This window comes from Leptidea sinapis, chromosome 32, assembly GCF_905404315.1.
Source record: "Leptidea sinapis chromosome 32, ilLepSina1.1, whole genome shotgun sequence".
Lineage (NCBI taxonomy): Eukaryota > Metazoa > Arthropoda > Insecta > Lepidoptera > Pieridae > Leptidea > Leptidea sinapis.
This window is the reverse complement of record NC_066296.1, coordinates 6,771,801-6,782,925: the sequence shown is the minus strand read 5'-3', so window position 1 is coordinate 6,782,925 and position 11,125 is coordinate 6,771,801. Positions and strand designations below refer to the sequence as shown.

The 11,125-nt window shown below is 36.1% G+C and overlaps 1 protein-coding gene across 1 annotated transcript in view; it reads left to right on the top strand.

Annotated features, from left to right (window-relative positions):
• The first annotated feature begins 664 nt into the window (after positions 1–664).
• LOC126974412 (uncharacterized) overlaps positions 665–11,125 on the top strand; it is a 375,370-nt gene continuing 364,909 nt past the window's right edge. Inside the window, exon 1 of the mRNA XM_050821894.1 lies at positions 665–824. The gene's annotated coding sequence lies outside the window, so the exon portion shown is untranslated. The remainder of the gene's footprint in view (positions 825–11,125) is intronic.

Here is an 11,125-nt window from a genome sequence, read left to right as displayed (position 1 = left end):
TTGAACTCCATAATGTTTTAACTTAGCTATATATATATATTGTCTAGCTATATGTATATTGTCAAAGCTGTGATAATCCAATTTCACTAGTGATATTATATTAAACGGTAGATTGTCAATCGACTTCATTTCGTATAATTGAACGGCCTGGTTTTAGTGACATTGTATGTCTTGTTGTCATCATCATCATCAGTCGGAAGACGTCCACTGCTGGATAAAAGGCCTCCCCCAAAGATCTCTACAATGGCACTGCGCTGCCCTCATCCAAAGTATTCCTGCGATCTTGACCAGATCGTCGGTCCATCTTGTGGGGGCCTATCACGCCTTTGACAATATACCTGCGACATGTATATCATAGCATCTTTCGATTTGTCAACGCCATTTTGAAAGATTGATACAATACTAGAATTCGACCACCCTATTTTGTCTTAAATTCAAAATAAGATCTCTTTAAGCTCATTGCTGCAGAAACAATTTAGTATTTGAAATGAATCAATGTTCTCGGGAAATCGTAACAAGTAAATATCTAATAGAGTCTAGAGTCACCTTAAATTGCGAGACAAAACGAGGGGAAACCCTAGCGAACAATTTCCCCCATCTACCCCATTTCACCCCAGTGATATCCCCTCTTGTAGTTGCAGTTCGCTCACGTCCGCCGGTGCGGTGGGACTCGTCTCGCGCACGCAATCGTTCGTTGCGATCTTTCTGAAAGTAAGTGCAATAAACGTATCGTGTTCTGTTTTGTTTTCCATTTACCTGATAAGTTACGTCTAAGTACTGGATTACTTTCTGTTACCCTGAAGACGTGCTGTTTGGAGACTTACGTAAGTAACTGCATTGCGATTAGTAGCGTTTTGGTGACATAATTGTTTTAAAGTAACATCCATTTTAAATTCAAATGTAACCATGATAGGTAATTTACAGAATTTCATTTGATTTTAATTATTTTTTCTGTTGAATTCTTAACTCGTTGCTATTTATTTAACTTTGGGTATTAGATTAGGAAATATTTAGAACATCAAGTGCGGTCAAGAGGAATAAACAATTTATTCTCTTTCAATATTTACATTTCAGACTATTCCTACATATTACTGGTAATATTGTACTGAAATGCATTAGAATGATTTTTTTAATTCGTGATTGTTTATAATTAGATTTATTGGGTTTCAAAATAAAAAGAATTAGTAATTTGTACATATAATATAGGTACTACTTATGCGCTCAAGTGTAAAGCAGTGAATTTATGAATTTTCAAAAATATCTGCATCGATAGTTCGACGACCACATTAAAAACTGTGTGTTAAATTTGTGGTTTGTTATGTGTTAAGTCGGGGTACAACTATTTCTCTTTATTCTGTCGTCTTTGTGCCTATAGATCGATTCGTCTGGGTGTAAATTATACAAAATAATAGGGAGATCTATTATTTTCCGGTCCTCCTAAAAATTAATAAATGTACTCTGTATCGTTCTTATTTTTATATATTTCTTATTGACTTAAAGGTCTTAGTTACCAGGTCATAAAATCCCAAAAAAAATATATTTCTTATTACATTCCGCTGTCCGCCCTTCTGTCTGCCAGCAGGCTGTATCTCATAAACAACAATACACAGCTGAAATTTTGACCGTGCGTTTTACAGTTGCTATAACAACGAATAATAAATAGTGCAAAAAGTGTTTCTTATACAACATACTTTGCATACGAGAACGACTCGCACTTGCCTGGTTTATGTCTGTCAATTGTCATCAACAAAACCAGCTTTTAATGATTTTAAGGCTCATTGGATGATAGCTGATAGGCTTGCTCTTTCCATCATTAGTATGCTCCGCAGTTTAGTAGTTTTTCTGGTTTTAATAGTGAAAAAAAGGAGTCACACTCGTCTAAGTATATACTTTACCAGAAAGAGGCTCTCTTTCGGGTAAAGTATCTATTCCATAAAACAATTCACTCAATAAAAGTGTAAGCTAACAAGATAACAGAATGTTGGTATTGAGTGAATACATTATTAATACCTAAAGCTTAAACAAGCTGATACCTTTGTACGGTTTCTGTTCCTTGTTACTATATTGTATACTATAATATAGAGAGATGTTTTGATATTCTATGGATGTGCGAAAGCGTTTTATCTAAGAATATTTTGTACTCTTTGTTTTAGTGTGTGTCTGTGAAATTATCAGCTGTCTGCGGCAAAGAGGATGTAAATACTACGTAATAAGACTTAAGAGGAGGGACTGCCTGAGTAAAAATTTGAATTTAATTTAGTATGAAACGTGCAGTCATTTGAGATAGGTTTGAAATAGTAATAATTACAGTATGGCGATTGGTGACGAAGTATAATCCGGATAAGTTTGAAAGCGAACAGTTGCTTAAAAGGTAGTGGATTTCGGCTTTCTGTTTTTTAACAAGATTATAGCTGTCATGTGTTAATCTGTCAATGACTGCACATTTCATGCAATCGAGTGAATCGCTTTTTTCTTAGAGAGTTTCGCTAGTCTGGTCTGCGGTAAAATGGATAAATAAAACCTTAAATAAAATAAAGGTTATTAGATCGTTAATTTAAAGATGGTAAGAATTGTATTTAAAAAAAAATTGACTCTCGTATGGAATTCCAGTTCGTTTATCTAATTTGTGTGCGGGTAAAAAACAAAATATAAAAACGGATACAGGCAACACCAGAGGAATCAAAGAAAAATACGGACCTACGGACTTGCATCCCTAGCCACTAAATAAATAAAAAAAAACATAGAAAATTACGCAGAGTATTATTTGTTGTCTTAAATAGAGACATATTATTTAAGTTGGATAATAGTCGTATACAAAGTGAACTGCAGTATCATTATTTGTCTAGAGCCGTTTGTTTCTCAACAAGACAGAAGATACGCGGGCGTACAATACGTTGTAACTAATAGAGTGGAAACAATAATATGGAACTGTCTCCTGTTTGTTGTCGATACGTAGGTATTAAACTATCGATATATCGATAGCCAACTGTGCCCTGCATTAAGCTTCTGTCTGTGAAATTAACGTTTTGACCTAAGATAAAGGATTGCTCTCCTCTGCGCCCCAACAAGATACCGCAGGCGTAGTCGCAAAGTTCGGCAACTAATACTACGCCCAAGTGGGCGTACTCGAGCCAGTCTCGAACAATGTGTGACGTTGACGTGCCACATCTTCTGTTTATCTTTGCTTATAATTGAAACTAAAATGCCAGGTTGCGTAGTAAAACTATGTAAAAATAATACTACAAGAAATAAGAAAGACACTGGGATCGTATATCAACAGTAAGCATTTTGTATTCTATTAACTTCAATGTAAAATAATACAAAGCGTATGTTACAAAGTTGAAAGATGCCACGCACACAAGCATCTAATAGTTGCCGTAATAAAAAAGCTGTTGTACTTAGGTAGTACGGTAACTAGTTCGAGCGCAGAGGAGACCAATCCTTAATCTAAGGTTCTGTCTTAAACATTGATATCGACGTACCAGCCTCAGATAAATCAAATATATACCAAGTGCATTATGTGATCGCTCCCAAGCCTCAAAAATATTCTTGATTAACTCCTGCATAACTGCATCCGTAGTTGAACATTTTCTGATAAAGTCAAACTGTTTCAATATGAAATCGGTAACTTATGATGAGTTATGAAAGTTAAACTATGTAAGCATTTGGTGTAAAGTTATTTTTTCAAATTGCGGTGGAATATTATCTACATATATTCAAACAAAACAAATGTTATAACTATACTAACTGACCCGACAGACGTTGTTCTGTATATAATAAATAAAATAACATCAAGAACTATTTAGTAAAATATGCTCCCAGTTGTTATAATGCAATTGTTTTACAAACCGCGCGTCAATAAATTATCTCATAGAAAATATGTCTATACAAATCAAATACTGGAAATAAAAATAAATATGACTCCCGAATCGAAATAAAAACCATCCTATCTCCCAAGTTGGACTAACCTGCAATCCATGAAGTAATCCCCATTAAAATCCGTTCATTAGTTTACTGACCCTACAGACGTTCTTCTATACATAGTAATAAACAAAATATTGTTTTCTATGAGTTTGTCAATAATTTTTCATAACATCAAGTTTTTTCTTAACGTATGCTCCTTGTTGTTATAATGAAATTGTTTCACAGCAGAACTGTCAAATTTATAAATGAATTGCTGTTCGTTAGTCTCACTAAAACTGAAGAACTGGACCGATTTGGCTCATTTTAGTCTTGAATTATTTGTGGAAGTCCAGAGAAGGTTTAAAAGGTTAAAAAATATGAAAATTTTCGGAATTAAATAAAAACAACAATTTCGATTTTCCTTTGATGTGACCCCCGTCGCGTCGCTCAGAAATTAAATTGAAAGAATAGTTTAAAATGAATAACTAATTAGAATCTTTGCAACTTTCTCACTTTCTCAGGAGGTAAAAACCAAACTTAATTTTAGCTACATATAGTTGGTAGATTAACTACAGTTGCTATCTATGATGGCAAGACAACGTTTCCTGGGTCAGCTAGTTGGAAATATAAATAATTATGGGTCCCAGATCGAAATAAAAAGTATCCTATCTCTCAAGTTGGACTTAACTGCACACCATGAAGTAATCCCCATTTAAATCCCTTCATTAGTTTAGGAGTCCATCGCGGACAAACAACGTGTCACGTAATAGCTGACCCAGCAAACGTTGTATTGCCGATATTAAAATCGCGATACAAAAGTAACTGTTGATCGTAGATGGGTGAAAATGCTGACTCATAATCAAAGAAATTTAAAAAAAAATGTCAAAAAAAATTCTTGTGGACCACCCTTAACATTTAGGGGGATGAAAAATAGATGTTGTCCGATTCTCAGACCTACCCAATATGCACTCAAAATTTCATGAGAATCGGTCAAGCCGTTTCGAAAGAGTTCGGTCCCGCACACCGTGACACGAGAATTATATATATTAGATTTACAATAGGTACTGTGACTACATAAAATTAAAACTATCAGTACGTGGAAGCGTTCCAAGAATACTGGCAGCATTTCCGCGTTGGATAGCTAGGCTAGGATAGATCCGTTGACCGAAATAGCTGCCAGCGCTTGGGTTTCTAGTACCCTTATTAAGGCGCGAAGATGGTACTTTGAACATTCTCCACGCCTCTGGGCCCCACGGGCCTAGTGTCTCGACACCAAACGGCACAAAGTTGTAAGACTCACTGAAACCGATATATTTGCATCGATTGCTGTCTTCTGCAGTCGAAGCAGCAGCCCCAGCACCAACTAACGTAACTTGGACATGAGAATGAGCCAGAGTGTCGACGCAAGTCGCGTCTGAGACCTGTGCGATTCCCCGTGCCCAAGCCACCAGCGTCATTCCATCAGGACGCTTGCCATTTTAATTTCAAATTACTGTATTATACATAAACTCATAATTATAGGTAACAGATATTATAAAAAGTTTTACGACACCTGATATTGCCAATAATTAAAAAATCTGTTTCACAGTGTGGCTTCTCATTATACTTTCAAGTAACTGTATTATACATTGACATTTTTTTTTATTTTAATAAGGGACGAGACGAGCAGGACGGTCAGCTGATGGTAATTGATGCGCCCTGCTCATTACAATGCAGTGCCGCTCAGGATTCTTGATAAACCCCAAAAATTCTGAGCAGCACTACAACTGCGCTCGTCACCTTGAGATATAAGATGTTAAGTCTCATTTGCCCAGTAATTTCACTAGCTACGGCGCCCTTCAGACCGAAACACAGTAATGCTTACACATTACTGATTCACGGCAGAAATAGGCGCCGTTGTGGTACCCACAATCTAGACGGCATCCTGTGCAAAGGAGCCTCCCACATAACTATGATTGATATCATGATATAATTTTTTAGAAGCAAAATGTACCCTCTAAATATATCTCTGTGAATATATTATATCGTCTGTATATTTTATCTATTATTCAAGAATGGGCACATAGTCAACGTTAGCTTAAATAAATCTTTACGGCTGAATACCCCTGAAAGTGGTTCGCTTAAATTTGCTTTCCGAGAATTCCGAGTCGTTATTTACCAAGCGTGTTACAGTGAATTAGATTTGACCTTTGTCAACAACGTAGCAACAGTGAGCTTCTGATACGTCGTCACAACTCGTCACATAGCGTCCCATCTCGTCACATCTCGTCTCAATGATTGCACACACACAAAGCGTCTCAAACAGACTGTGACTCGATATTATTTGCGTGGAGGAGCCATGTTTGTGTTACATACTGTTACACTAATGGTTTCGATATTATGGGACGCAAGCAATAAGCGTTAGCAATATAGAATAACGAGCTCTTCTAGTTACAATAAGGCACAAACTGAAGCGGTTATTAAATGAGGTATTTCAGTGATGTATTTAACACAAACAAAATTTGAAGACATAATTTATTATCGATGCTAATAAAATGGTCGCAAAATACCTTTATTTATTTATTAACGGTATTATTGTTGACAGAAATAGTCGGCCATGACTTATTGAGTACAACAGTACTCTTGTTTTTAAGTATTTATTAACATTTTTTTTTACTCGTGTAAGGCATGGAGTATTTGACGTTTGAGTATTTTTGTTGCATCACTTTACATATATTGTAACTGAAATGATTTTTTAAAAAGATGATGCTGTAAATGTTTATTGAAAAGATTGGCAATGAGTTTCTTACCACTTCTTCTTCTTATTACAGCTCACCCTCAAAGGCGGTGGATATAAAAATAGGCATTTCCTTGACCTGCATGAATAAAGTGATTTTTACTTGATTTGATTTCATGCGGGACTTGAACTCCCGATCTCTCACGTTCCGTGCGAGCGCTCTTCCAACTGAGCCAACCGTTCGAATGACGTATCGTTGATAAATCTTGTATGCCTTGTTTAACTCTCAGGTTGTGGCTTCGTCTACAGGATCTACTTTACAGTATGATGTACATTTTTACAGATGTATTTAATTTTACATACTTACATTTTGGTGTGGTAGAACTCAATCATCATACACGCCAATAAATGATCGGGAAATCAAGTTCAAAATATTTTTTTAGAGGACTAAACTTTCCCTTTTTGTCACAAGTGACAATTTCAGTCACAGTAAGTATACAGTGATGATTGTGTGACAACTTGTATTGTTTGTCATTTCATAATTATAATAAGTTGAAATTTCATAACTTTTATATCTTACAAGTAGAACCAGTATGTAAAAAGGATAATGATTCAGCGTTATATTATCCTTTCTTTCATTAATAAATAGATTTGATTAATTGTAATACATATTATTGCTGCTACAAAATAACACATGAGTTCTCTACGAAATTATTTTTGAAGGGCTAAAATTTTCCAATCATTTACCACAGTAATGTATAATTTTTATACACAGTCAAAAAGCAAAGATTTTAGCGAACAAAAAGCCGAAAAAACTGATATTTTCACGTGAGAGTTTTATATTGATAATTAGCGTTTTTTTCGATATTTAAGTCAAAATAAGGTGAAAAATTTCGCGAAAGAGGTCACTCGTCGAATCCAAGTCGGAAGGGCAGCGTTCGGGAAGCTCTGTAAAATCTGCTCGTCCCAAATGCCACAGTATCTGAAGACGAAGGTTTTCAACCAGTGTGTGTTGCCAGTGATGACTTACGGTACGCAAACGTGGTCGCTAACTATGGGCCTGATGAGAAAGTTCATGGTCGCTCAGAGAGCAATGATGAGGGCTATGCTCGGAGTTTCCCTTCGAGATTGAATCAGAAATGAGAAGATCCGTAGGAGAACCAAAGTCACTGCCAACCGAGAACATAGCCCAAATGATTGCGAAACTGAAGTGGCAGTGGGCAGGGCACATAGTTCAACAGACAGATTACCGGTGGGGCAGCAAAGTCCTCGAATGGCGACCACGTACCGGAAGACGAAGTGTTGGTAGACTCCCCACAAGATAGACCGACGATCTGATCAGGATCGCCGGAGTACATTGGACCGTTTTAAGCCTTCAATCCTTCCCCCAATTCCACTTCGCGACCTCACATCGCCCGTAAATTATTTTACCTTTCATTTTTTGTTTTCAATAATTATTAACCCTGGTCTATAATGTTGATAAAATGACAATATATTAAGCAATAATGATGTAAACTGTGATAGGAATTATCGAATCTAATAATTACTTGCATACATGAAAAATAGATACCAACACCCAGTTCCGCGACTTTAGTTGGTACCATGTTGCGTCCTAAAAGTTGCGCAACCAAATATTGCCGGTAAGCCCGGAGACGTTCCAATCTCCTAGCGGCTGTCTGTGTTTCGTTCTGTCTGTGGGCTATTCCGAGGCCAACCCCATTAAAGTGACAGATGCCAGCACAGCTTCGAAAAAGACTAGTCCAGGATGGTACTTGATTGAGGAATACCTGGAGAAATTGTCCCGGGATCTCCATAGTACTACCTCAATTGTGGATGGACTGTTGACTGGGGGCTAACAGAGTAAGAGACTCAAACCACCCTCCCCCACGTTCGCTGTGGACTTCTGTAATTACTTATTAGATAAGATACAATACTATACAAATAAGTGCGTATGGAAGTTTTCCTAAAAATGTAATAATATTTATCTCATCGAGTGCTTTTTGTACTTGAATATCAAGAAATATTTCTTTTGTCATTATTTCTCCGCACTCAAATATTTTTCGTTTGAACTTAAATCTTGATTCTCCGAGTCGTCTGTTCGCACCTCCCCGCTCATTGTGATGTTAATAATTGAGTGTTTGTATTTCTGTTGAAGATTTATAGATTCAGCGTTTGTGCGGAAATGATACATTTGTTGCAAGATGAAATGCTTGGTATTTTTTATCAGAATATTTTTACAATGATTAATGGAATCCTGTTTTTGAGTAAATTCGAATAATGTTTTCTTTCATTGTTTGCCGAATTTTTACGGCCTACGTTGAAATTTATGGTTCATATATTATTAATTACGCTTTATATTACTAGTTGACCCGAGCGACGCTGTTCTGTCAATAGAAAAAAAAAGGCGGAGGTTTGTTTTATATGTATATAGAAAGAAAGAAAAATCATTTATTCTGCAATTTAAAGTATACAAGTAGACTTATTTATAAATTTACATGAACATGCAGAAATGGGGTTCACCTCAGCATAATACTGATCATACCCACAGGTGATATGATCAGCGCTGGTCTTCCGGAGAACCCCAGGTGGTCTAGCCGATTGTCAAACTACTTAAAGGTTATACATATATGAAGGGTTACCATACGATATATATGATTTACATATACAACATTATTGGTAAAGTAGGAATTAATTTATACAAATGTAAGCAACATACCAAGTGATGCTTTGTTTTCCATATATATTAGAACAAACGGAGTGACCACGTGTAACGCTTTGAAAATATATGGGGAAATTCAACATAAAACATAACATAACAGTACCTTTAGTTGTACCCGCTACTTATGAAAATCATAAGAAATAAATTCTAAAATGTAAGGTCAGTAAGTTTTTTAAAGTTAAGAAAAGTCGAAACATTTGCATTGGTAATTCTTTTCAAATCAATGGCAATTTTTCGGAACATTAAACTGAAGCAATGGTTGAAAACCAAAGGACAGTGGAGATTGGAATGAGTTTTTGGAAAAGTTCGTGAAAAAGATTGTCGCAGCGTTGTCGTCTTTCTGCCCTCATCACAAGACATCGTCCCAATGAATGCGAATGGGTGTTTTAGGCAAGCCAAATAGATAAGTGATGACGCATTCAATATACAGTCCAGACCTTTTAACTCTTTTATTATAATGATAGATAAGCTAAGAACTGTACGACTAACACGCGCTGAAGAGGCGGCAAATGAGTTTCAAGAGGCCAATCCAGACTTCCCTCAGAAACACTGTAACAACTGCTTTAAACAATGGATCCCAAGAATGTGTATTAATAGTAATAATAATAATTCATTTATTTCAGAGCAAGTCCATATTACAAAATAAGATATAAATATAAGTGAAGTTTAAAACATAAGAAATAAAATATAAAACAAAAGTGTACAATAAAAAATTATAAAATTACACACGGTCATTTTTGGTTCTCGCTGTGGTGCACGGACAACCAATGCTTGAAGAAATGACTATCCGGGCAATCACCGATGGTCCGAAGGATACGATTCTGAGCGCCGCGCAGACGACTCGCATTATCGCAAAAAATCGGCAACTCCTGCCTCGGCGAACATGCCCGATGCGCTACAGTAGGGAGGTTTTATAGTGAAGGAATCTACTTTAAAAACGATAAAAATATCATAAACATTCAGAAACTGTCAGTACGACCTATGTATGGACCTTATGGTAATTATAAGATAATAAATAAATACATTTTGAATCCTTTCTTGTGGTTTGCATGGTTTTGTTTTGAGATAATATATGGAAATTAATCCATATTGATGCAATGATAATGGAAGTCTTCGTGTGGCGGCCATCTTGGATTTTAAAGTGGCAAATAACGCGTACACACATCATTAAGTACAGGAACCCATAATCTAATCATGCCTATTTTCAGTAACAATAATGTTGTTTCCGAGTACTTACGAGTAGTGTTTGAATCCTTCTGGATTCATTGGAACATTAAGGCTGGTTTGCACCAACTAACCCGATAACGTTAACGTACCCGTTATGCAAAAATGTGTTGCACCATTTGACAATTTTTAGATGACGTCATACCGTTAACTGTTAACCAATCTTCGCCAGTTACAACATTTGTTAATGTTAAATAGCGGCCTGTCAAAAGTTTCAAATAAATTTTCAATATTCACATGATATTTCACTTTTTACTTTTAACTATTCCAATGATGGTGCAACACATTCCGCAGTCGTTAAAGTCAGCATTATTGTTAACGTTAAATTTGACTTAAAGCTTAACTATAACAGCTACCTACTATGATGCAAACCAGCTTTACGATAACGATCTCACACAGAATATTCACTAAAAATAAAAAGAGCTAGTTTGTGACAGTAGATTGGTTTTATATACTTCAAAAGTCCTATGTTATTCTAGATGCCAGCGGGGAATAAATTGAAATAGTGAAGGCGTATTCGATTTGTCGCTCATCTATCGCGTCGCTTCGGAGAAAATACAATA